The sequence below is a fragment of the Zalophus californianus genome, chromosome 6 (assembly GCF_009762305.2).
Source record: "Zalophus californianus isolate mZalCal1 chromosome 6, mZalCal1.pri.v2, whole genome shotgun sequence".
NCBI classification, from domain to species: Eukaryota; Metazoa; Chordata; class Mammalia; order Carnivora; family Otariidae; genus Zalophus; species Zalophus californianus.
The window spans coordinates 43,221,667-43,248,948 of record NC_045600.1 but is presented as its reverse complement, the minus strand read 5'-3'; the positions used below and the strand labels follow the sequence as shown (position 1 = coordinate 43,248,948).

The window sequence follows — 27,282 nt, the reverse complement described above, 5'->3', positions numbered from 1 at the left end:
AAGTATAAGAATCTTTTGCTTGGCCCTAGATTCCAAAGTTCTCCTATTATTTTCCAAAAGTTTTATAGTTTCCCCTGCCTTCCTGAGCCCCCACCTTTGCCGCCGTCCCCCAGTCCCCCCGCCCAAGCCCTGTGGTCTTTGGTAATGACTGGAAACCTGCTGGACAAATTATAAAAACACTATGATATTTAATTTTATATTTTATATTTAAGTCTGTGATTCATTTTGAGTTAATTTTTGCATAAGATAAAAGACTTAAGTCAAGGTTCTTCTTTTTTGTTTGTTTTGTTTTGTTTTTTGGCTATGAAGTTGGAATGATTCTCCTCCCACTTAATTCTTTTTCAAAATTGTTTTAGCTATTCAAGTTTCTTTGCCATGCTGTCTGTATCTACAAAATATCTTGCTGAGGATTTTTGATAGGGATTGCATAAAACTGTATGTCAGTTTTGTCTTTTTTTAAAAATTTTAATTCCAGTATAGTTAACATGCAGTATTATATTAGTTTTAGGTGTACAATATAGTGATTCAACAATTCTGTACATTACTCATTGCTCATCATAAGTGTACTCTTAATCCCCTTAGCATTTCTTGTAGGGTGGTTTAGTGATCATGAATTCCTTTAACTTTGTTTGTCTGGGAAACCTTTATCTCTCCTTCTATTCTGAATGATAGCCTTGCTGGATATTCTTGGTTTCAGGTTTTTTTCTTTCAGCATTTTGAATATATCATGCCACTCTCTTCTGGCCTGCAGAGTTTCTGCTGAAAAATCAGCTGAGAGCCCTGTGGGGTTTCCGTTGTATATAACTGTGCTGTTTTTAAAATTCTCTCTTTATCACTACTTTTTGCCATTTTAATTACTATGTGTCTTGGTGTGGACCTCTTTGGGTTGATTTTGTTAGGGTCTCTCTGTGCCTCCTGGGTCTGGATTTCTGTTTCCTTCCCCAGATTTGGGAAGTTTTCAGCTATTTCTTCCAATAAAATTTCTGCCCTCCTTTCTCTCTTTTCTCCTGGGATCCCTATAATGCAAATGTTATTATACTTGATGGTGTCACTGATTTCCCTAAGTCTGTTTTCATTCATTATTATTGTTCTTTATCTTTCCTGTTCAGCTTGATTGTTTTCCACTACTCTGTCCTCCAGGTCGCCGATCCATTCTTCTGCTTCCTTTATCTACTATTTATTCCATCTAGTGTATTGTTTTTTATTGTGTTATGTTAATCACCATACATTACATCATTAGGTTTTGATGTAGTGTTCCATGATTCATTGTTTGCGTATAACACCCAGTGTTCCATGCAGAATGTGCCCTCTTTAATAACCATCACCAGGCAAACCCATCCCCCCACCCCCTCCCCTCTAGAACCCTCAGTTTGTTTCTCAGAGTCCATAGTCTCTCATGGTTCGTCGCCCCCTCCGATTTCCCCCCCTTCATTCTTCCCTTCCTGCTATCTTCTTCTTTTTTGTTTTTTGTTTTTTTTAACATATAATGTATTATTTGTTTCAGAGGTACAGGTCTGTGATTCAACAGTCTTACACAATTCACAGCACTCACCATAGCACATACCCTCCCCAGTGTCTATCACCCAGCCAGCCCATCCCTCCCACCCCCCACCACTCCAGCAGCCCTCAGTTTGTTTCCTGAGATTAAGAATCCCTCAGATCAGTGAGGTCATATGATACATGTCTTTCTCTGATTGATTTATTTCACTCAGCATAATACCCTCCAGTTCCACCCACGTCGTTGCAAATGGCAAGATCTCATTCCTTTTGATGGCTGCATAATATTCCATTGTATATATATACCACCTCTTCTTTATCCATTCATCTGTCGATGGACATCTTGGCTCTTTCCACAGTTTGGCTATTGTGGACATTGCTGCTATAAACATCGGGGTGCACGTACCCCTTCGGATCACTACATTTGTATCTTTGGGGTAAATACCCAGTAGTGCAATTGCTGGATCGTATGGTAGCTCTATTTTCAACTTTTTGAGGAACCTCCATACTGTTTTCCAGAGTGGCTGCACCACCTTGCATTCCCACCAACAGTGTGGGAGGGCTCCCCTTTCTCCACATCCCCGCCAACATCTGTTGTTTCCTGACTTGTTAATTTTAGCCATTCTGACTGGTGTGAGGTGGTATCTCACTGAGGTTTTGATTTGGATTTCCCTGATGCCAGGCGATGTTGAGCACTTTTTCATGTGTCTGTATTTTTATTTTTTAATTTAATTTAATTTTTTTTGAGAGAGAGATCACATGTGCGGATGGTGGGGAGCGGCAGAGAGAACCTTAAGTAGGCTCTGCACCCAGCACAGAGCCCAACACAGGGCTCAATCCTTCGACCCTGAGATCATGACCTGACCTGAAATCAAGAGTTAGACACTTAACCAACTGAACCACCCAGGTTCCCCTAGTGTATTTTTTTTAAAGGTTTTATTTATTTATTTGACAGAGAGAGACACAGCAAGAGAGGGAACACAAGCAGGGGAAGTGGGAGAGGGAGAAGCAGGCTTCCTGCAGAGCAGGGAGCCTGATGCGGGGCTCGATCCCAGGACCCTGGGATCATGACCTGAGCCGAAGGGAGACGCTTAACGACTGAGCCACCCAGGTGCCCCTCCCCTAGTGTATTTTTAATTTCAGTTACTGAGTTCTTCATCTCAGTTCTTTATCTCTCTCTCTTTTTTTTAATGTTTTATATGTCTTTGTTGAGGATTTCATCGAGGTCCTCCACTCTTTTCTCAAGTCCAGTGAGTATCTTTATGATTATTACTTAAAATTCTCTATCAGACATATTAATGATTTTTATTTCACTTAGGTTTCTTACTTTGATTTTGTCCTGTTCTTTCACTTGGGACGTATCCTTCTGTCTCCTTATTTTGTCTAACCCTCTATGTCTGTTTCTGTGTGTTAGGAAAGTCAGCTACATCTCCTGCTCTTGAAGGCAGTGGCTTTATGAAGAAGAGGTCCTGTAGTGCCCTACAGTGCAATGTCCCCTGTGCACCAGAACATGGTGTTACAGTGGTGTCTATGTGTGTTCTGTGCATCCTTTTGTTGTGGCTGAGCTGCTTTTGCCTTTAGTCCAGTTGTCTGCACTGGCTCTCTTTGACTGTTGTGGGCAGGGTTTGGTTCCTGTGTTGTTTGTGGACCAGTCTGGGGCTGCTCTGGGCTTGAGTTGAGTCAGGCCAGATGTTTTCCAGAGATGCAGTAGCATGGAACTGCAGAGTGCTTTCCCTCTGTTGTCCCTGAGAAGGTTTCATTGGTGAGGGGGTGGTGGGGGCTGCATTCAGACCGGATGTCTGCCCTCAGCCTATTGCTGGGCCTGTAGTCAGAGAGTATGTTGTTATTGTCCCCTCTTCCTGAGGCAGGGGTCACTTTGGAGTGGTACTGGCCCCTGTCAGGGCTGCTTGCACACTGCTAGGCTCGTGGCACTGCTTTGGATGGGCTCCGGCCAAGGGCATGTTGGAGGGAAGTCCATAGGGGAATGTGTGGGTGGGGCACATGGTGTTAGGAAGGTTTGAGCAGGTCTGCTGTGGAAGGACACCTGGAGCCACTTTAGAAAACTCCTGCCACAGGGCTGGAGGAGGCAAGTCAATCGGAGATCATGGGGAGGGGCATGCTGTTAGCAAGCTAGATGGAGAGTATTGATTCTATCCTGGCTTCCATAGGTGTCCATATATCTAGGCTGGGGGTGGGGGAGGGAAATTGTCCCTGCCAGCTCCTTCTTCCCTGGAGAAATCTACAAAAGATACCTGCCTCTCCAGCACGTACTCTGAGGTTAGTAAATAACTCTCCCTCCCGTATGCCCCAGGTGTTTTTTAAAAACTGCTGCTTCTATGCTGTATTTCCCTGGGGCTTTTTGTTGTGTTGGCTCTTTAGGAGTGGGGACCCTGTTTCCTACTGCCCTTCACGCTTTCCCAGAGCCCAGCCTGCTGATTTTTAAAGTTCTAGGTGTTAAGACCCACTGGTTGTAAAAACTTCAGAAATTAGGCCCCTCTGGTTTTCAAAGCCAAATGTTATGGAGATTTGTCTTCCCCATGAAAGATCCCCAAGTGTGGGGTGTTTGGTGTGAGGGTCTGTTTCTCCCCCCTCTTCATGCCTGCTGTATCCCTCCCTCCCATGGACCATCCCTTGGGTCCATTTAGCTCCCAATTATGTCTCTTCCCTTTCTACCCTCTGTACTGTGGCCTCTTCCTCACATTGAGCTGTAGAGAACCTCCCAGTTGTCAGATCATTTTCTGGGTTATTGACACTGATGTGGGTATTATCTAGTTGTACTCATGGGACAAGATGAGCTCAAGATCTTCCCCGGAAGTCCCTATGTTGAGTCTTTCAATCCATGAACGTGGTATCTCTCTCTTCTATTAGGTCCTCTTTGATTTCTTTCATCAGTATTTTGTAGTTTTCAGTATACAGATTCTGTACATGTTTTGTTAAGTTTACATCTAAGTGTTCATTTTCTTTGGCATGATTATAAATGGTATTATGTTTTAAATTTCATTTTTTGTGTGTCATTATCAGTATATAAAAATGTGATCAATTTTTTTTTAATATTGATCTTGTATCCTACAGCTTTGTTGACTTCACTTGCTCTAGGAAGGTTTTCTGTTTTGTTTTTGATTTTGTAAATTTCTTGGGACTTTCTACATAGATAATCATGTTATCTGCAAATAGAGACATTTTTATTTTCTTCTTTTCAATTCATATACCTTTTGTTTCTTTTTCTTACCTATTGCAACATAAAACTTCCAGTACCATATTGAGTAAGAGTTGAGAACGTCCTGTGTTGAACAAGACAGAACCAACCTGGCCTTTTTTTCTTATCTTAGGGGGAAAATATTAAGTATTTTTTCATTAGGTATGTATTAGTTGTAGGGTTTTTTTAAATATTCTTTATCAAGTGAAAGAATTTCCCCTTTATTCCTAGTTTGCTGAGGGTTTTTATCATGGTTAGGTATTGGATTTTGTCAAATGCTTTTTTAGGATACAGGTTTTTCATTATCAAAAATTTTTGTAAGGCATTCGAAGGCAATGATTTCTGTAGGCTGAGTTACCATCCTCAAGATGGAAAAACAGCACCTGCTGGTGGCCTAATATGACCTTGATCAGGTTTCTTCCCTTTCAGTAACCTGTCTCACTGTGCTGGGTGCCATTTTATTTTCCCAGGACTTCGGGAACTGATCTATTCTTTTCATGTTCCTTGGCAATGTGAAAGCACTTTATTTATCAAAACTCAAATATTTTCCCTATTTAGACCTCCCAGGTTTTTCCACTCAAGTCCCGTTTCTGGTTTGAGAAATGTGTCTGGTTCAGAACTGTTGTCAATGGGGTAGTGAGGATTACATGAACTGATTTAGACTTCCCTGTCTTGGATTATCTACAATGCCTACTCTTGGAGTCTTTTAGAACATTTTAGGTGACTTATCCACATTGGTGTGCTGGTTCAGCTTTAATAACTAGCTCTCAGGGTAAGGGAAACCTCTGATTTGTTGATTTCCATGATATAAATATTCCAATCATGACTAATTTTAAGTTAACATTGTGATGTCACTGAACATGGAGTTGGGGAGAGATGTGCCCAACTAGCTTTCATGAATGGTACAAGCCAGATCCAGCAAACTACTCCTTATACAAAACTTAATGTAACACTGGTAACAGCCTCGCCTAATACAAACTTTCCCAAGTACTTAATTTTCCAGACTATTATAGGATTGCTACATTCTTTTCTCCCAGCATTCTTAAGAGTATATGAAAGAAAGGATACGTGGTCAGCCCCATAGGAATGGAGGTTAATGAGTAGCAAGTACAGGGTTTTTTTTGGCATGTATCAATAGTCCAGCTTTTTTTTTTTCTGCTGAGTAGTAGTCCATGGGTTGGATGTACTGCAAGTTTGTTAACTTCACCCAGTGAAGGACATGAGTTGTTTCCAGTTTTGGGCTATTAAGAACAGAGATACTATGAACATTCATGTATAGGTTTTTATGTAAACATAAACCTTTTTTCCCAATGTTCTTTTATTATCCTTCTTCCCCTACATCCTCCACCAAAAATACCTGAAATCCAGGAGTTATATTTTCTTTGCCTTGTCTTCTAAATTTTATAATTTAAGATATAAGGGAATTACTAGAGAAGTACATTTGTGTAACTCTATCCTTAGAAATGATATATTAGAATTTTAAGAGAAGTTGCCCATTGGAAGCTCATGCTCTGGATACGGACAAGACTTGATGCACACATTAATTGTGACAAAATGTCCTTCATTGTTCGTTCATACAGAGAGCATCATGGCGGGGTGGGGGGGACAGGGTTGACACTTATCCTGCTGTTCTACTGACTTTTAGGACCTGCTGACGTCTTCACACCCCCAGCATGAACTTCTTCTATTCTACTTCCACATCAGGCAGAGTGAAGACTTTCTAAACAAATCAACTGTTGGGAACCCAAAGCCATGTCCTGCACTTATGTGGCCAAGGTGTCCCAGTTATCTGCCTGTGTTGACTGGTACTCGGCTGGCATCATGACTGTATGGATTTTCATTTCCCTGAAGCATGACCTTTTCAAGGGGGCAGAATTGCTGAGTGATTAACAGTATTGGTCAAAAGCAGACAACCTGGGTTAGAAATCTAGCTCTGTTGGGTATTAGCAGTCAGACCTTGGGGAAGTTCTATTACCTCTTTTGTGCTCAGGTTTATAATTTGTCAAATGGGGATAATAATATTTACCACATACAGTTATTCTGAAGGTTAAATGAGATAGCATATGTAAATCTTTAAGAAAAAAATGCTCAGACATAGTAAGCACTCAGTACATTAGCATCATCATCATCATTATCATCATGGGTATCTTGGGAGTGTAGAAGAATCCCAGGGCCTATTCTCTCCCTCAAGGGCTACTTGCTTCCTCACCACCTTGGTTCTCCTTTGTGTGGACTCATAAGCCTCAGGGTGGGTGGCTCCTCAGTTCACAGCTCCACTTCTTGGGAACTTTGCTGAATATACTAACTTTCAGCCCTTCTGAGCCCTGTATTGGATCCTGGAGGTGCTGCTCACTCCTCTCTCAGGGCTGGCCCTGCACACAGCTCACAGAATGTCATAGAGGCAAACAAGCCAGCAAACCGGCCTGTAACTGTGTCCTTGGTAATGGCCTTCCTCCAGGGTTGCCTGGTACCCACTCTGCTCCACCTCCTCCCACACAGCAGGCAGTCACTAGAGGCTAATCAGCCCAGACTCCGCTCTCAGCTTGCATGCCCCTAGCCCCCGGCACCTGCTCTGGTGGGAAGGAGAGCTGTTTCCAGTCCCCAGCACCCCCACCTTGTTTTCTTTCAGCATCCTCCATAGGCCTTTTCTCTCCAACCAGCCCAGACTCACTGCCCTTTGGCACCGCCTTCAACTCAGGGATTTGGGTTTTCTTTACACGCAGCAGGACACATTCTGTACCTATTTGGGTGGCAATGCGTCATCCAGATCCTATCAGGTCCTCTCATTCCCACCAGTCAGCAACTCCTTAAGGCTGAAATGCATTCAGCTTCCTGTCATGCTAAGACCCAGTAGAGTGCCTTTATATAGTATGTCAGTATTTATTAAATGAATGCCTGAATAAATGATGAATTTCTTGAAAGCACCGGGGGAAATATTCTGGTAACATGGCTCCCCAGTGTAACCTAGGGATCGGCCTTCTGCTGGAAGGTTGGCCCGTAATTCTTGCAGTACTCCTTGGCCACTGATTTTCCCGCCATGGCTTCACACCTGTTTCATTTTACAATATTTATTGGGAAAGCATTTTAGCTACTTATTATAGTCAGATATAATCTGTGACAAGCCATTTTCCTTGAATTAGCCCAGTGAGAAATATTTCTAAAGGCGTTCAATGAAATCATCCAGATGCTTCCTGTGGCCAGCTGGACCCGGCAGCCATGTTTAGTCTCTGGACTTGAATACAGAGTGGATTGTGTTTTTAGTCTCCTCCAAGCAGTGAAGCTGCTGCTAATTCTCACACTAATAAACGGGGCTTTAATAAATTCTACCAAGCAAAAGGAACAAGGGAATTTACAACTGTGTTTTTGGTAAATTAAGTGAGATAATACTGTGCCTGGCTCATAGTAAGCAGCCAGTAAATGGTAACTGTTATGACTTTGGACACCACTACCAAGAATTGTTGCAGGTAAATGACACCAAAGAAAGACAGGCACTGGTAGGGAAATATATTTTCAAGGGTTGCTAGAAAATAAGGTCATATACATACTTTGTTTGAAGTTAGGATTAAGGAAAATAATGGTGAAAAAAGAAGACCTTTTCATAAAAATTAAAGGGATTAAAAATAGAGGAGTTAGAAGAATTGAGAGAAAGCTAAATAGCAATGTGCATTTCATAATCTGTGTATAAAAACATGAATTACATGCTAATGTACTCACCCTGGAAAATTTCCCACACTTAATCAAATCACATTGTTTCAAACCGTGATTCCAAAAACTTTGAGATACACCAGAACAACATCTCCAGAAATGTTATGAGTGGAAAATTGTGATTACATCCTTACGTAATTATTTCAAAGGTTTTTGAGAAGATGCAGAAATCTCCTTTGAATCTTGAAGTTATGAAACATGTACTACTTAGCTCTGTGATTGCATTTTGGCTTTGAAATACCATCTGTGATGTTATCAAGATGCCTAAGCTCATGGGGCTTGTGTAGGGAAAGTTTCATTAACTCTAAGATCTGGACCCTTCTGCCAAAATACCTTTTCTTGGCTTCTATGTTGCCACTATTTCTTTGCTTTTGTTATTAAATATGAAAATACTGATTTTGACCAGCTATAAACTCAGTTATCAGCTTTGGTTTTAGTAAAGACTTTCCAGAGTAGCACTTTATTCTTACTAATTTGAGATGTACCATCTTTCATAACTTGCATTTGTAAGCCTGGAAGTAGAATTTTGTAGCATGATGCCTCTTAATGATTATCTTTTATTCCTGGGTGAATAGAATGCTGATTTTTATACAGCCTGTGATCAGTAGTGGTGGTCTTGGAGGAAGAAAAATTTAACATGATCTTAGCAGCCAGCTATGCTAGGCCATCAACTGAGAGAGAGCCATGGATGGACAAGGTTGTTGTTGTTGTTTAATTTGAAAAATTTTTAATTTTTTAAAAACAATTTTATTGTTGTATGATTGACATGGAAAAAGCTATGTATACTTAGTGTGCACAACTCACTGCATTTGGGGAGAAGTGTACACCTGTGAAATCATCCCCACCTTCAAGGACATAGATGTATCTATCCATCACTTCCTTTTTTCTTACCCCCATTGTTGTTGTTGTTGTTATTGTTATTTTGTGCATATGTGTGTGTGGTAGGAGCACTTACTGTAAGATATACCCTCATCAGAATATTTTAAGTATACATCGTCACAGTATTGTTAGCTGTGGGCACGATGCTGGAGAGCAGCTCTCCTGGATGAGGTTTTATTAGAGCAAGATTGAAGGACAATCCAAATGGAAGAGAAGGTAACCACATCCCAGAATTTCCAATGTAGGCTGTTTAGGTGGGGGCGGGGACACTGTGCTGGTGACACTGTGGGGAGTAGACCAGTATCACATCAGGCTGAAGCAGAGATGAATGAGGGCCATGAGGGACAGTGTGTTTGGAGTCAGTTTTGCCCTGGGTCGGAGATAAAGGCATGGCTGGATGACACCTCCCCACCTCCATCCAGCAAAAAGATGTCAGTATTTTACTCTCGCGAAAAGCTAGAAATGAATAATATTTTGCTTTAGAAGTATACCTCTAAGATAGTTTAAGGGATTTTTTAGTAGATACATCTGGAGCACAGGCACTTGTCATAAAGCAAGGTAATTAGTAAACTTTCCTAGCTTATTCCATAAGTTCCATAGTACAAGGAAAATCCTGATTCTCTCCCTGCCCCCCAACTCCAGATTTATTTGCTGGTGAGAGCCAATTATATTTACATGTTTCACTTGTGTTAAAATATCAGTAACACTTTTTTTTTCAGATTGTATTTTTAAGTGATCTCTATACCCAACATGGGGCTTGAATTTACAACCCTGAGATCAAGAGTCGCATGTTCTACCAACTGAGCCAGCCAGATGCCCCAGCAACTTTTTTTTTTTTTTTTAAATCAGGGAAACAAACAATGGGAGAAATCCAGAAGCATTTTTTTCAGAGGTTGGCAAAACAGTATTTTTTGTAATGAAAATCAAAGACTTTTATAGTTTATCTCAGTGGATTAAAATATGTGAACTTATCTTTTTGACAATTACCCTATCATAGCAACATATTATTTAGCACAAACAACTTTCTTGCTTTGGATTTAGAAGCAGTACTTAAACAGAACTGCTAATTGACACTTAGTGAAAAACAATTTATGATACATTTTCTTTTCTCAATGCTGTAAAACTGTTTTTAAATAATGAGGCTCATGAAAGGATATGACCCAGACCATAAAACGTACCTATTAGAGTTGTTTGATAAATCATGAAGGGTAGATTCTCACCTCTTAGTAAGTGTAAGACACTATAATGTGAGAGCAGGGCAGAGATGGAGCATGGCAGGTCTCCAGGCGGCTTGTAGTGTTTGCTTGCACTCTCTTCCTCCTTCCCCCTCCCTCCAGTCCTTCCCCCACTCCCTGCCCCCACCCTCCCCTCCTGCCTTCTTTTTCTCTCTAGGTGTCAGAAAGCAGTGTGTTTCTGAACGCCTAGACTTCCTCCTGTCTCCTGTTCTTTAGTATCCAATCTGGTGTCCAGACACAGTGAAGCTTATGTCAGGGTGGGAACAAGATTCTGTGCAGGGATCCTATCTGGGTTCTGACAGACCCAGAAAATAAAACAGCATTCCTTACTAGAAATGGCCCTCCTGAGGTCCCACTGGTGCAGGAGCCTCATTTATATAGACATTTCTTCATTTGTTCTCTTGTTTGTCCATTTCTCAAGTGTGTTTTGAGCATCTATAATGCCTCTGGCCCCGGGTGGGGTGGTGGGAGCTCAATAGAGAACACAGAAGACACGGTCTCTACCCTTATGGGAGCTTGCAGCTGAGAAGAGGAAGTGTGCTGAGTGTGCTAAGTGCTCTGATGGGTGAGTATAAAGTACCACGGAGACACAGAGCAGAGAGAAAGATTCTGATGGGGGACTCTGGACTCCACAAAGGATAGGGAGACAGGTTGTGGGACACCTGACTCCTCTAGGGAAGTTATAAACCCAACAGGATGGCGTTTTACTGGTCACAGGCACTACTATCAAGAGGGTTCTAGGCCAAGGACGTACCAGACACTACAACCTCAAGGAGGTGTGGAGGGGCTGAGAGCACCAGGGAAAGGGTAGAGGTTTGGGCAGGTGGAGGAAACTACCGGAATTGGGACCTTTGAGATCAGGGTGAATTGGCTGAGACCACAGCAGGCCTGCCCCCTGGATGGGATAACTGGGCAGCCACTCCAGGCTTACAAAATTTCTGTCTTTAACAGGATCCTGAGCCTCCTTTCAAGTGTGTTTTCTTGGTCAGCCCTACGTCTGATGTAGTTGCCTGGGAGCTCCGTACCATTCTGGGGATGGCCTTGACCACAGTGGTATGTGGTGGGTTCTAGCAGGGGTGGGTTTTGCTTATTGCTCGAACAAAAAGAAAATGGCCAGTTGCACCTCGGCAGCCTCAGTTCAGGGAGCAGGTAAGACTTGCCACACACTGGAAGTCCCAGCTGGGATCCAGAAAGCCCCAAGGGAGATGCATCTGGGAATCCTTCTCCCTTTCCACTGCAATGGCACATGATCTGTATCCTCTCTTGCCATATAGCCAGATGCTTTCTTTGAAAGAAGCCATGAGAGAGGCATGAATGTGAGAGATTGAGCATTTTGCCACAGAAGAATATTATCCTTTGGGGACAGTTTACAATATGGGATGATTCTGAGAGTTTGGACTAAATTATTTTTTTCTCCACTGGTTGGTGAATGGGTCCATTCATGACCCATAAAGAAGCCATTATTTCTTTGTATGCATGAGTGTAGGTAAGTAATTTTGTGACTCCCACAATTTATATAATGGAATATTATGCATCTCTTAAAATAATAATTTAGGTCTCTAATAACTTAGAAAGTTGTCTATGATACTTGAGAGGGAATAAAGTGGGTCCTAAATCTTTAAGTTGGCTTCGATTCTATTTATGTAAAATTGTGTGTGTATATACTCACAAAAAGAAGTCTCAATAAGTGTTCGCCAAATGTTAACATGAGTCATCTCTGGGTGATGATATCAGTTGAAATATATATATATTTTACTTTCTCCTTCATGCTTTCCTGGATTGCCTTAGTATACTCTACAATGAGAATTATTTATATTTTATAGAAGCTATTTTCATTTTAAAAAAACAAATTGAAAACTTGTAACTTTTGGGATTTGTGGTCATTATTGACTAAATCACCTCCAGATTATTCTTTTGTTTGGATAGGAAGCTAAAATCCTTGTGGGAGATGGATTGCCTAGTTGAGCAGTTTCTATAAGCAGTTTTTAATCTCTTGCTGAGATGCTACCTGATAACGTCCCACAGCCAACATGCCACATGACCTATAGCTGCCCCACATGAAGAAACGGTCTTTCTTTGACATCACTGTGGCAGAAAATCCAGGAGTCCTGAATCCATGGCCTTTCTCATACACTGTAACTGAATTCCTCAGAGATACAAAGGGGGAAAAATAAGTCCTGAAAGTTGTTGATGTTATTTGAATTTCTTTAAAGGTAGGATAAAGACTGAGTAAGTCATCAAAGGAGAAAGTGGGAATCTGAAGAATCCTGCTCTTTGGATAAGGAATGATGCCGGGTCGGGTTTAATTTGCTTCCTAGCCCAGTCACATTTATTATGGGGAATTTGGAGGTCAGAGTCATAGCATAACCTTTCCAATGAATATTGCATACCAGGCTGTCAGCAGCTCGTGTATCAGAGAGTCTTCTGGGGGTTGGTGGTGCAACACAAAGACCTAATCAAAAACAGAGTGGAATGAAGTATGTGAGAGCACCATCCTTTCCTCTCTCGGCCTGGGCAGCCGACAGCACATTTATTCAGTGAGAAGGAAGCATTGTGTACCACGTCCAGCTTGCCGTGGAAATCCCGGCGTCAAGTTACAGGATATTGGAAGGAAATTGTTTTTTTAATCTAAAATGTGTTTAGAGTTCCTAAACTTGGTTTAGCATTTTATGATTGAATTTTCTGGAAGAGTCAGGTCAATTCTGGGTCCTGCCTATATGCTGGGCATTATCAAGAGCTATTTAAGAACAAATGGCCTGCTCCAGGAAGTTCAGTCGTAAGTCCTGGCTGATTCTCCAAGTCAGGCCTTCCATACTCCTTTTTGTTGACTGATTTCAGCTGCACCAAGCCCCAGCCACGCCAGTCTCCTTTGCTGTTCTTCAAACACACTAAGCATGCTCTGACTTCAAGGCATTTGCCCTTTTCTTTCCTCTCTCTAGACCTTCACAGCTCGGACATCATCTAGCAGAGTGGCCTTCCCTATATAGTACTCTACTCACTACCTAGTTACTCCAATGCCCCTTTTACTTAACTTTATTTTTTATATAGCACTTATCCCAACCTAGCATACTGTGTATTTGCTTGTTGTCTCCCCCTACATTTGTCATGATGTCGGCTCCATGAAAATGACTGTCATCTTTTTGTTCACTGCTGTGTCACTAGCACCTAGAATAGTCTCTCCCAATTTAGTAGATATTCAATAAATTTTTGTTGAATGAACAGAATGCTTGAACTCAGTTTAGCCAATGGACATGTTCCTGAACAATTGTGTATAAATTAATTATTATAGATGGAAATTATGGATGCATTAGGAGAACACTGTTGTTGAATCCTATCTTTCATCAATCCTATAAAAGGAATTAGAATTCCCAGTTGGCCTTTTGTTTAGACCCAAGTTTTAGAGTTAGATATATTCCTTCAAGCAAGGTCTACCTATATATGGCGGCATGCTGGAGAACATTCCAAGGGTCATCCAAACTCATCTGGTCTTTTTTATTTAAAAGATTTTATTTATTTATTTGACACAGAGAGACACAGCGAGAGAGGGAACACAAGCAGAGGGAGTGGGAGAGGGAGAAGCAGGCTTCCTGCAGAGCAGGGAGCCCGATGCGGGACTTGATCCCAGGACCCTGAGATCATGACCCGAGCCAAAGGCAGACGTTTAACGACTGAGCCACCCAGGTGCCCATCATCTGCGCTTTCTGTCCAGATGATCAGAATGGTCACTATTCCTAGGTTCGTTTAGTGGTCCCTCATGAAGACCAATAGAACTGAAGGGACCTGGCGGAAAATATTAACTAGGAGGGATATACTAAAATATTAGTAGCCAGCGTAGCCACATCTGCTGTGTCAACCCTTTAGTTGATGGATCTTGGGGAGTTGGCACAGCAGGGGAGCATGGGCTGGTGCCTCAAGGCTGACCATTGGCCAGGGGGAGGAATTTGCGGGTTGCTCAGACAATGTGCCTTTAGATTTGATTTGTGCCAATACCATATATCTCCTACTTGGCTGCAGGATCTTCCTGGCATGGGCAGGGAGGACCTGCCTGGTGCTTGTATTTGATGGGTACCTAATAATATTTGGTCAGTGAATTCATTACCTGAGAGAACTTGGTGAGAAAATCTAACATGAAAGTGCTTTTCTGTGCATGGAGGTGCTTTACTGCTGGCAAAGTTAGGGATTTCTTACAAAAGCATCTTGTGGGGCCCCCAGTTCTTTCTTCTTTTAATCACCAGGAGAGAGTAGAAATAGCATCTGGACAGGGCAGATCCAGGTTTTGTGGAGTCTGAGCTGCTTCCAATTTGGATGGCCCTCTTTGAGAGAAAAAATACACAGTTAGGCACAGGGTCTGGGCAGTTATGTTTTAGTAGTTTGACAGCCAGTCTGCTTCTGGGGCTGCATGTTCTGCATGCTCTGGGGCTGGCTTTATCAGGGGATTCCAGGGGTGGGCTCCCTGAGGGCCTGTTTGTAGGGAGGATGGGGCACTCTGTGGGAACACCTTGTCCTGAGGGTGAGTCCTGGTAATAACAATGCCCTAGGACTTTTTCTCAGAACTGGTTTCTCTCTGGATCTGTATGATATTGCAGCCCAGAGCAGCATCCAGGTACCCAGGGATAATGTCCAGAATGTGACAGGAGAGGTGGCCTCCCACCTCCATAAGAAGTCGACTTCAGTACCCAGAGTGCTGGTGTCACACAAAGGTGGGGTCAGCTTAACACTGACCCAGAGACCATAGTCTGGGAATCTCATCACCTCATAGAGAGTGGTGGAGGCTGACAGACTTTATAATATCAGTTATAGTTGCCCTTCGTGGGGCACATTTGTGCTGGGTGTCTTTTATATATTCTCTCTCATTCTTACAGGAACGCTGCAAGGTGAATATCATTAACTCCATTTTATAGGTGTAATTGGATGATGACATATTTGCTCACATGACACTCACTGCACAAAGACAATGTAAATTATTTTCTCCAGCCAATTTGAATCTCTGTATGAGTCCCAACCCCACTGGGGAGCACAAAACTGAGTCCTCCCAATTAACAACACCTCAATCTCTTCTGGTTTATGGCCTCTTTCCTGTTTAAACCGTCAGGGTTTTCTAAGTTAAGTTTCCTGTCAGAGCTGTTTTAATTAGTCTCCCTTGGATGACTCATTCTCCCTAATGATCAGGTGCTCTTGCTGAGTTCTTCACTTACCCCTTTTCCACAAAGACAGTCCTGCATGTTCGCAGGACTCACTGGGGTTCCCCAGTCAGGGGATGGGACTTCTGGACACTTGCTGCTCTACTCCGTGGGCCAGCCGATCAGGGAGGGTAAATGGATCTGTCTGGGCTTCCAGAATCACATGTGTCTCACACTGTTGGAGTCTGGTCGCCTGTGCTGTTGTGCAGGCTCTAGGGGGGTGATCACTCAGCACTTTCTGTAAGCCCAGGAAACTCCGGGATCCTTAAATGCCACACGTGCACATGGGGAGACCAGGAAGCCGCGTTGGCCCACCTGTCTGGGAGAACACTGCTCTGACTAGCACTCCCTCTGGCTCTGTCTTGCCCTGATCCCTGGGGCTGGGGAGGGCCATGGCATCCATTGTCTCTGGGTCACTCTGCATTCTCTCCCCATGGGCGCAGAGGACGACCCTATGATATAGCCCAGCGGTCTTCCAAGTCCTTTTCTGTGTGCCCCCGCAAAAACCTCTGCAAAGCCATGACCACCTTTTCAAATTGATATCAGATGTTTTTCATGTAAATTAAAGAGTTGCAAAAGATGTAATTTCTGGCATATTGTAAATACTGACATTTTAGAATACAACTGTTAGAGAATTCTTTTACATTTACCCAGTGGAGTCTAAATACCAGAGTGATTTAATACCCATGGTTCAAAAAACACATGAACAAGATCTTTTTTAACAGTTGGAAGTTTTACAGTGTTTCTTTTTCTTCTTGAAATTGTATTTCCATTTCACTTCTCCCGCAGAACTTTATCCTAATGTGATATATTTTTATGCTTGAAAGTCTTTTATTAATCACCCCATCATTCTTCAACAAAACTATGTATATACATTGAAAATTTTAAATTGTTCATATTTTTTGGTCACCACAGCACTTTGTTAGAAAATTATTATGGGTTAAATTCTCAATAGAATTATTATTAGCACACTTATTGATCAAAGCAATGTATATACATACACAAATTGCATATTTTATGGTTAATTATCAAACATAAAAATAATTGGGCTAGAAATGTATCTCGTAATGAAATGGATGGGAGGGTTGTTATGGCAATTCCAGTGGGCTTTGCAGACACTGATATTTCAGTGTCCTTTTGTCTGCCACCTGGAGGTCTTTGTGCCCCAAGGAAATGCATCTTAGTAGGATTATGAGGTGGCTTCCTTTCTTTGAGTTGTCTGTCTTTCTCTGCGCAGTGAGGGAGGAGGACGATGGGAAGATATAGCGGAGAGAACACTGATTCCCTGTAACTCTCCAGACCTGGGCTGCCTTGGAAAGTGAGAAGTTCCTGGAAGTTTAAAGGCCACAATCCCCAGCCCCGGCTCTCACCCTGTTTTGAAGGGGCGGTGGCTGCAAAAGCTCTACTTTCTTCTTCTTGGGACACTAAATCTCATGCAGAGTCCTCAGGTTTTAGAAGGGAGCAAGACAGTACAAATACCTAACCACTGCTTTAAAAATGCCAGTAGGTTACCTGTATCAAAGACATGAGGAAATTAAGGCCTGCAGATGTTACCATAGCTTGTCAAAATATCTAGTCAGTTGGTCGCAAAGAAGGCATTTGACTTCAGATCTGGGGTCCGTCCTCTTATGGAATTGTGGTTTCAAAGCTAGCCTCTGGATGGCTGCATCAGAAGCGTCTGAGGCTCTTGTTAAAATGATGTAGAATTCCCAGGCTCCACCTCTAGTGGAGGTGGATTTTATATCTGAATGTTTATATCTTTCAGAGCTCTCTGAGTGATTCTGAAGTGGGCTCAGGGTTAAACCACAGAGCGCAGCTGAACAGGGCCTGGATTTGTTCATGAACACACAGCACCCTCCCTAAATCGGCAGTTAAGACCTAAGAGGAGCTTGGCAGGGAGACAGAATTGGAAGGTTTCCTGACACTGAGTGGATGTGAGCCAGGGAGGCACCTTCTTAGTTTGCTGGTTGGTCTATTGTTACCACTAAAATGGCAGTACTTCAAAGCCCAGACTCCTGAGACATGAGAATCCTGGGTCACAGCGCTATCAGCAAAGAGCAGGAAGCACCCTTTCCTTCTGCACAAAGCTGCTTTTAGGGCACCTGCCCAGGACTCTAGGGCTTTTCTGTGAGAATCTCTGTGGCCTTTGAAAGTCAGTCTGGAACAAATTCAGGGTCTTGGGGAGACTGGTTGCCATCTGTCTTCACTATGGAGAATGGAATGCCTGCTAGGACCCCATTTCTTTGCTACCATCCTCAGTGCCTGTTGGCAAAGCAGCATCTCCTCTCTGGGCCCTCTCCCTCACTGGGTTTGCTCTGTAGCTGTTCCGACTCACCTCACCCTGGAGGCGAGTCACTTTCCTCGCAGTGCGGCTGAGATGGAGGGTTACATTGTATACTGACAGTCTTTGGGTTTTCTTCCCGGATGGAAAGACCTGGAGGAAAACCTGGTATTGTCAATAGTCGCAAAGCTCCAAATCCAGCTCTGTGCCTCCATCCTCCTTTGAGTGCAGTTGGGGAGAGCAGGGTTTCTACATGCCTCTTTCTAGCAAGGTGCAACTGGAAACAGTTTTCATACCCGGCAGGGCCAGAGGGTGAGTATTACAACAGAGGGAGAGACAGGAGACCTATTTATCACTGTGTTGTCACTTTGAGGGAAAACAAGCTTTATTCCTGCTTGCCACGGGGCTTAGGTGGATGTCAATTGAGTTACTAAATTTCTGTCTGAAAAACTGTGCCCACTCCTAGAGCCTTCAGGGGACATCCATAATGGGAAACAGCGGCAGAACAATAAATATCGGGCGCGGTTCTTGCCCAGGCATGCCGACTCCCGCACTGATACACACACTTGTTTACTCATCTTTTTCTGGAGATGGTCCCCAGACCTGGGAATCCTAGGGAGCCTCCCCACAAGCCTTCCATGAGGTCTGTGTTGCCAGGCACTAATGAAGCTCCAGTCCTACAGCAGAGCCCCCTCCCTCCCTCCTCATCAACTCAGTCTCTGTCTCTGCCAGCTCCAGCAATTGACTCAAGAGAAATCCTGTTAGGAGATTTTTTTTTTTTTTCCTCTTAAAACGCACTCCACACCTCATAAAGGTTGCAGAAAGGTGCAGTAATGGTCTGGCAGACATTTACCCAGTGAGGCAGATTTTCCGCTGTGAAAGCTACTACTCCTTTAGTCCGAATGTAGAGGGTGCAGAATTCCTTACCTGACTTCCTCAAGGTTGCTAGGATGTAACATAGAAATTGGATGTTAGGAGTGCAGTGGGTTTGGTACTGGGTCTCATTAAGGGCATTTAAATTTATGGGATATCAACATTTTAGCGAGAGATTGAAGAAGATCCATAAGGAAGATTCAAGATTTGGGCCGTTAAAGCTGTGATTTCCTTAAAAGCATGAGGCAGTGGGTATAATGGACATTTGTGTCCATCCAGCCAAAATTCCCCATTCTCAATGGGAAGGGGAGAGTAAATACCTAAGGGCTTATTCTCAACCTTAAGAAATAGTTTAATTTCAGCTCTTCTGCCTAAAGATACGGGAGTAACTCTGTCACAGAGAGTAATAGTAATCACTGTCCCTAACATCACAGGGACTTAGGCATAACCACTGATACCTTCCACTACTCCTCATCAGTGTCTTCCAGAATGCCTAATGCAAAGAATACTTTCTTGATTTCTTTGTACCCTTAGGCAGTGCCACCTTCATTCCTTCAATCATCCATTCCTTCAATAAGCTGCTGTTGTGCTATGTGAGCAAAACACGCAGGTTCTGTGGGTTCCAGCTGGGCAGGAAGGGGATTAGGGACTATACATCGCATAGTCCAGTGGAAAGCAGATGGTGGCTTGAACCAGGACCCAGTCGCTACCAGTAGTTTAGTGAGTGGCACACAGGTTTGTAGTACACTTTGAAGACACCATTAATAGAACTCAGGGAAGAATTGGAAGTGGAAGGATGGTCCACTAGTTTCCAAAAGCAACTCAGAGGATGCAGGTTCATGAGATGAGGCAGAGAGCACACAGATTTCTTTTTCTCCTGCAGTTCCAACCATTCTTTGCCAGTTTTCTTTGTTTCTTTTACTCTGTATATCTTTTAAATATTGAGGTTCTCGAGCAATTTATCTTCGGTCTCCTCTTTTCCCGGTGTGATTTCTTCCACATCTGTGGCTTCACTATAAAACAGGTAACTCCCAAAGCCATGTAGACAGAGCTCCATCTCTATATTTCCCACCAAATGCTGGGATGCTTCCTAGGCATTGGAAATTCAACATGTGGAGCACTGGACTCCTCCCCTTCCCCCTGCCCCCCCTCCCCCCCCGCTAGCCCGCTCCCTGCCCTCGAACTTGTCCAACTCCTGTACCTCTACCTTGCTCACTGGATCCCTTGCCTGCTGGCCTCCCAGATCTGTATCCTGGGGATCATCCTAGACCTTTCTTCTGCTTTCACGGCTCTCCTCTTTTCACTGTATTTTATTGCCCCTTCAGCTTATATATTTTCTCATCCGTGTCACTTCTCAGCTGGGCCTCCCATCCCATGTCCTTCAGCAGATCCCTCTGTCATTTTGAATCCCTTCCAGTCCACCCTCCACCCATGGGCTCCCAGACCAATCTTATTCTCTGCCCTGAAGCTGGGGGGTGGCTCTCTTCCTTCAGAATGAAGCCTTTTTGCACAGTGTTTAAATCCTTCCATAACCCACCTCCTGCTGGCAACCATTTTATCACATTTATTCTTCGGGGAAGTCATTTCTGCCTCTCCTCCACACCTGTCTCATGACGCCCCTGTCTTTGTGCCCCATGTTGAAAGGCCTTCTCTCCCCTTCTTCACTTTCACTCGACTTGTATGCCCCCTTCCAGTCCATCTGAACCTTCCCTGAGCCTTCAGGCTGACGTAGGTCCCCCTTCTCTTTGTCTGCTTACCCCATCATGCGGCACTTTATACCCTGTGATGTCACTGTACATTCTCTTGTCTGCCTCCCCCACGAGGCCACAAGCTCCTGGAGAGCACTGACTCTTGGATTCTTCTGTGTACTCAGCACCAGGCATCAGTGCACTGCTAATCATCATAAATTTAGTTGAATCAGCGAACAAATTGGTTTATATGCATTTTTCAGAGAAGATCTGTGAGAAAACTCTATAAAGAATGGTTCTGACTTCTTTGTTGTTAACAAAATCTATTATTTATTTTTACCCTTCAAATTGATTACAATGAAGATACAGAAAACTTTGAATCTGAGTCACAGAATAAGACTACGAAATTCAAACCTATTTCTGGAAATTACACACACTCATTAACTAGTGCCCTCTCTTAATTTTGGAAGAGCACTCCATTAGACAATTTTTTATATGCGCTGTAGAAGTGTAGACAGTGTTCTAAAGCATGGATATTAAGCAGCATCGGTATGTCATGTAAATAAAGGAATTACTATCCTGGGAGAGTTAGACATGGGAAAACAAGAACAATAACAAGAAAAGGAAGGAATTAGGGAGAGCTCAAAATGTTTGTTTGTCTTACCTTCCACCAGACTATAACCTTCATGGGGGCAGGAACACAGTCGGATTCCTTCTGCATTCCCAATGCCAAGCACATTGCTTAGCACATAGATTGTGAAGAAGGAAGGAAAGAAAATAGGAATAGTGGGGCACCCGGGTGGCTCAGTCAGTGAAGCGACTGCCTTCGGCTCAGGTCATGATCTCAGGGTCTTGGGATGGAGCCCCAGGTCAGGCTCCCTGCTCTCTCCCTCTCCCTCTGCCGCTCCCCCTGCTTGTGCTCTCTCTCTCTCTGTCAAATTAATAAATAAAATCTTTAAAAAAATAAAGAAAATAGGACTAAAGAGGATGGGGATTGGCAGATATGGGAGCAACAAAGGGTACGTTTTTAAATACATGAGCAGCTTGCTCTAACAGAAGATACACAAGCTAAAGCTCAACTTTCAATTGGTGGGTGTACCAGATACTGTCTCCGGTCACTGAGCCCATGCTTAATACTTCTTTATCCATCTCTTTACTTCTGGGGCAGGAAGCCTGTAAACTACATTTCCCAGACTTTTTAGCCAGTTGGCTTATTCGATTCTGCCAGTGGGAGGTACTGATGGGAGAGTAAAAGCTGGGAGAAGGGGAGAAGGTACTTTATTTTCCAGTTCTGGGCAGCACTAAGAGCAATGAAAGCCATGTCAGTGGGCAGCGAGTGTCTTTCCTGATTCTTGCTCAACAGCCAGGTTCAGTGAACGAGAGCCGTGGTGACATCATTTCCCCTTAGCTCCTCTAGGGCTTCTGTGGTTACTTATCTTTGAGTATTTTGTATTTTGAGCCCCCCCAATCCCTCCATCACCTTTGTAACCAGTTGCCTGTATTATTAAACCCCCTCAAATATCTGGAATACTTTCCATTTTCCTGGTTTGAAACTGGCTGCTATATATACACTGACCATTAGACATCAACAAATGAGCAAATCAATATATTCACACATCTGTTTTTGGTTAAAGGAATATATACAACACTACTTTGAACTATAAAATGCTGCTGAAATCAAACAATACGTGAAATAAAGAGAAAAGTGACTAGCAACGGGTATATTAAGTAAAATTTCCATTCAATAGTAGGAGATATATTTAAAATCGGAAGAATATAATGGTGAGATAATTCAGAGATACATAGTAAAGTCAGGAGGCCCCCAAACCAGGCATCTGCTAGCCAGCTCTCTGCCTTTGGCAGCCCACATCAACTCCTTTGCCTCAGTTTCACTCCTGTAAAATAAAAGGGTCAATTTAGGTCAAATCTTGGTATGCTTCTAAGGCTAGAATTTTAAGGATGTATGCCTTTGAGTCAAATCTTCCTCGGACAGCTGGGCAGGAAAATCCTTCATTTATGTGGACTTGGCTGGAGCTTCCAATTAGCCCGACCCCAAAATCCATGTCTGTGTGCAGACCTCTGTTAGCACATCCTGAGTCCCGTCCGTTGCCAGATGTTTGTCTTCACTCTGTGCACAGGAACAATTTCAAAAGCTGTGGATGCCAAGTCATTGCCATGGCAGTGACCTCTTAAGACCCTTCACATTATAATCACAAATGCAATAGAGCAGGTTCACGCAAGGTGTGTATGATGAAATTAATAGCCCTATAATGAATAGGAGGATTGTGCCAGGAATCTGTCACACTATTAAATACAAAAGAATAGTTCTAGACATTACAAGCCTGTTTTCCACTGGCAAGTTTGCTCTGTTATATTATCTTTGATTTATGTCCCTTAATGTGCTCCCTCAACACCATATATATTTTGTTAATATTAATGTATTTATGCATCTTGAAATTGCCTAATTAATCCCTTGCTTTCCCAATGAGTTATGTAAGTTGCTGGATTTATATGATAAATATTATAATGAAGAAAACACAACAATGGAACATAAAATACTAACTTAATTTACCATACACATAGCAAGGAAGTTTAGGCTATGATTTCCCCTCTGAAATTAACTAATATTTCTTATTGCTTTTCCTAATTAAAACTTATCCCTTTCCTACATCCTAAGGGTGCCATTTTTATTCCTACAAATATTTAAGAGCTACTATGTATCAAGTCATTATGTTGCCTATTTTGGAGGATACTAAACAAAACAATACACAGATTCCACCCCCACCCCCACCCCAAGGTGTTTTTGTTTTTGTTTTTGTTTTAACAGGCTCTCTTAACCTCCTCACTATTGACATATGGGGCCAGATAAATCTTTGTCATGGGGGCTGTTGTATGTTTTGTAGGCTGTTTAACAGCATCCCTGGCCTCTCTTCACTAGATGCCAATAGCACCCTTCTCCCTCCAGTTGCAACAACCAAAAATATCTCTAGATGTTGCCAGATGTCCCCAGGGGTATGTGTCAAAATTGTTTTGGTCATCTCTGCATACTCAGTACTTAGTACGGTGTTTGGTACATAGTAGATCTCAAATAATGCTTGACAAACGTTGAGTGAATAAATAGATAAATAACTAAGCCAAAAGAGAGGTACAGATAAAACACCGTAAGAGTCTGGAAGAGGAGTAAATTGCTCCTGGAAGGGCCAGGGTCCAGGAGGAGGGTTCTAGAGGAGCTACCATGGGAAAATGAGGCCAGGAGGGCTTCCTAAGCAGAAATGCTCTGGATGGGGACAAGGGTGAGCTGGGAGACGAGATTAACTGGAACGTAGGATAGGCAGAGGACAGGTTGGGAACAAGATAGAAGGGACTTAGATTCAGTCACGGAGGGTCTAGAATGCCAGATTTGAGTTAAATCAAGTTCACAAAACCATGGGAAATTAATCATAGCAGTGATTGAGCAGGGATGTAGCATATATCCTACCAGCAGAAAGATTAGCCTGGTAATGGCATATAGAGTGGAGAGAACACTGGAGATGGAGAAACCAGTTGGCATATTTTTATAGTATTTTGAAACAGGGCATGAACTAGGCTTGTAAGAGGCACAGGAATTCTGAGGGCAATTGAGTTGATTAGGAAGGACTTGAGGTAGTGTGCCAGCTCCTTTCCTTATTGGTGTGACGTCCAAGCTCCTCTGTAGGACATTTAAGGCCCTTCTTCTCTCTCCAGCCTCTTCTTCCATCATGTTCTCTATCAGTCACCCTCACCCTCCTCTTCTTAGACTCAAGTGATGCTTATTTCCTGCAATATTGAACCAGAGTCTTTCAAACTGTCCTTCACAGTCTTTCTAGAACACTCTCTCCACTTTCATATGCCTGGAAAATGCTTATTTACCCTTCAAAATGCTGTTCAGGTGCCACCCCTCCACAAAACATGTTGGACCACTCAGGGTGGAGTGAACACTCTCCTACATCTTGTGCATATTTTTATTTTTACACAGATCACATTGTTTCGTGATTACCTTGTTTAGTCTTCTACTAAACTGTTAGCTCCTTGAAAGTAGGAATTATGTCTTATTACATTTGTATTTTTTTCTATTTGTTGGGCGGAGTGACTAGAAACTAATGTTTGTAAAGTAGGATTCTTCAGGTTTGGTGCTTAGGAAGTCACTAGTAGCTTTCCGGAAGTTTCCGTGGAATAGCAAGGGTGGAAGTTGGTCAAGTAAGAATGGAGGGGTGAGACAGAGGTGAGAGGCAGAGGCACTGGTGGGGACGACTCTGTCGAGAAGTGTGGGGGCAAAGGGCGAGTGTAGAGATCAGGCTTATGAACTCTGTGTCAGGGTGTTCAGTTCAAACCCTGGCTCTATCACCTACTAGTGTGTGACCTGGGGTAAGTCCCTTAACTTCTCTGTGCCCTTTTCCTCATTTGTAAAAAAATGGGCAAGATAATATCGTTACCTTCCTTATAGCATTGTTGGGGATTAAATGAGTTAATCCACATAAAGAGATAAGAATGGTGCTTGACACATAATGAGTGCTTAACAACTATTCACTTTTTAAAAAGCAGGCTAGACAACAGTGAGGTAACAGTGTCAGGAGGGTGTTGGTTGGATGGTTGGTTTTCTGTTTCGGCAGACTTAGCATATTTGTAGGCTGAGGGGAAGGAAAGGGTTCAGAGGGAGGGATTGTGCAGAGAGCAAAATGGAAGAGGACCCCTGATGGAGAAGCCATCACTCGTGCAGCAAGCCTTCCTCCGAGACTGGAGGGAAGCGAGAGACGGGTAAGGAAGCTAAGGGAGAGGAGGAAAGATGAGGGAACGCACTTGAATATGCTTTCTTTTTTGTGAGATGTGAGAGACCTGCTATATCTATTGAGTTTTGCAGATAGATTCTGTTTTCCTCTATAGCACTTTTTAAAAGGTGTTTTTCCTTGCACATGTGTGAGATGATATAGTAAGTTATTAATTGTAGTTTGTAAGTTATTAATTGTAGTTTATAATAACAGAACATTCAAATCAACTTAAATGTCCCTTTTTTGGGGACTGGCTTATATATTATGGAACTCAAGAGAATACTATGCAGCTGTAACAAGGAACACAGAACTCTTTATGTTCTGATTTGGAGTGACCACCAAGAGCTGTTTTTGAGTGAGAAAAGCAAAGTGCCTAACAGTGGCATAGCATGCTACCATTTTAAAACCACTGTAATAAAAAGAGGAAGGGTGAAATCTAAATTGGCCTATTCATAGATGCCTAAAATATCCCTAGAATATACTGGTAAAATTGGTTGCCCTCAGGGGGAGGACCTGGCTGGGGACCAGGGTGGAAGGGAGACTTCTCACTATGTATCGTCGTGAACCTCTTTGAATTTAGAACATGAAAATGCACTATATATGTAAAAGAATTAAATATATTGCAAGTGTCCACAAATCATTCCAGTTCTGTTCCTGATATTTGGTTTGGTTTCTTGGGCCTTACAGGTATCTCAACAACAGAAAAGCCATAATAACAATATTAACCAAACCTGCTGTTTATAACCCCAGATACCTTCTCAGGAAAGACACTGCTATGGAGACCAAGTCAACTTGTTCAATTGAGCACCACAGTCATTTGTACATGTGGGGTTGGGAGTAGGTGCTCTGAAGCAGCAGAACTTCCCTGCATAAGAAAGAGGTTCCCAGACTAATCTCAGACAGAATAACTGAGAAGTTTGGGACAGGAGAGAGTAGAAGTGAGCAAGATGGGGGAGCAGGGATGGGGTTGCCTATGAGAAACTGAAGACCGGGGCAGCCAGACTGACCAAGACACGCTTTTATGTTGTTTTTCTTTTGTGTAGAATGTGATGCCCCTTCCCGTGATCCTCAAATCTTCATTCCGCTACAGGTAACAGTTGTGGATATCTTTCAAAGGGTTGTTGGGAGGATCAAATATCCTGCACATAGGTGCTTTGGATAGAGTCTGACATATAATAAGCATTCAATAAATCTTAGTTGCCAATAATAAATATAATGATTGGAACTTGTTTCGAAGGCAGGGATTTTGGAGAGTGAGTACCAAGTTTGGATCAATTCCAGAGTGGAGAACAAGGGATACAGACTGAAAAAATTTCAGTACAAGCAGGGAATTGGAGACTAAGAAAAATATAAAGTATAAGCCTGTGGGGAGCTGAGAAATTTTGAGGAGAGACCTTTTGGACTTCGGTAAAAGGGTGTGAATCCACCTCATCTACATCTTAGTTGGGTATGAAACCCTAGCTAACATATGAGTTACAGAGCCAACCAGTGCCCCAAGTTCATATGGCTCTGGTCACTACACTGGGACAGCAAAAATGTCACATGTGCCATGACTGGAACTCAGTACCTGCAGTGACCCTGGGGGCGGATTTTGAGGAGGCTGTCAGGGAAGAGTCTGTCACTGTTGCTCATTTCAGATTTTATAGCCGGCTTCGTAATGTGATCCATCCTAATGAAAACCAATAGCATGTTTACAAACCAGAATTATCCAGATTTTATAGAAATCGTTGCCATGGTTTTACAGCTTGAAAATGGATGTAGTTCCAGGAGGAGCCCACCCAAACATATATAGCACTTCTGGGTGTCTGTTACATATAGAACATGGAGCTCTGATTAGCCTCAAGGTCATTTCTAATGGCCAGAGTTCACCAGGATTCGATACAGTTATTTAAATTTCTCTCTTCAGAAGGAGGCGCCTCTGGAGAATTACATGATACTATCAGCAGCTGCTGTGTAGATTTAAG

General features: G+C 42.8%; 1 protein-coding gene across 4 annotated transcripts in view; it reads left to right on the top strand.

The window, feature by feature from the left end:
• Positions 1-27,282, top strand: part of PELI2 (pellino E3 ubiquitin protein ligase family member 2) — a 556,167-nt gene that overhangs the window by 119,604 nt on the left and 409,281 nt on the right. The window contains exons 2-3 of one of the 4 annotated variants that reach the window (XM_027571666.2): positions 11,464-11,565; positions 26,362-26,408. The exons of the other annotated variants lie outside the window; for them this stretch is intronic. The gene's annotated coding sequence lies outside the window, so the exon portion shown is untranslated. The remainder of the gene's footprint in view (positions 1-11,463; positions 11,566-26,361; positions 26,409-27,282) is intronic. 4 annotated transcript variants of the gene reach the window in all.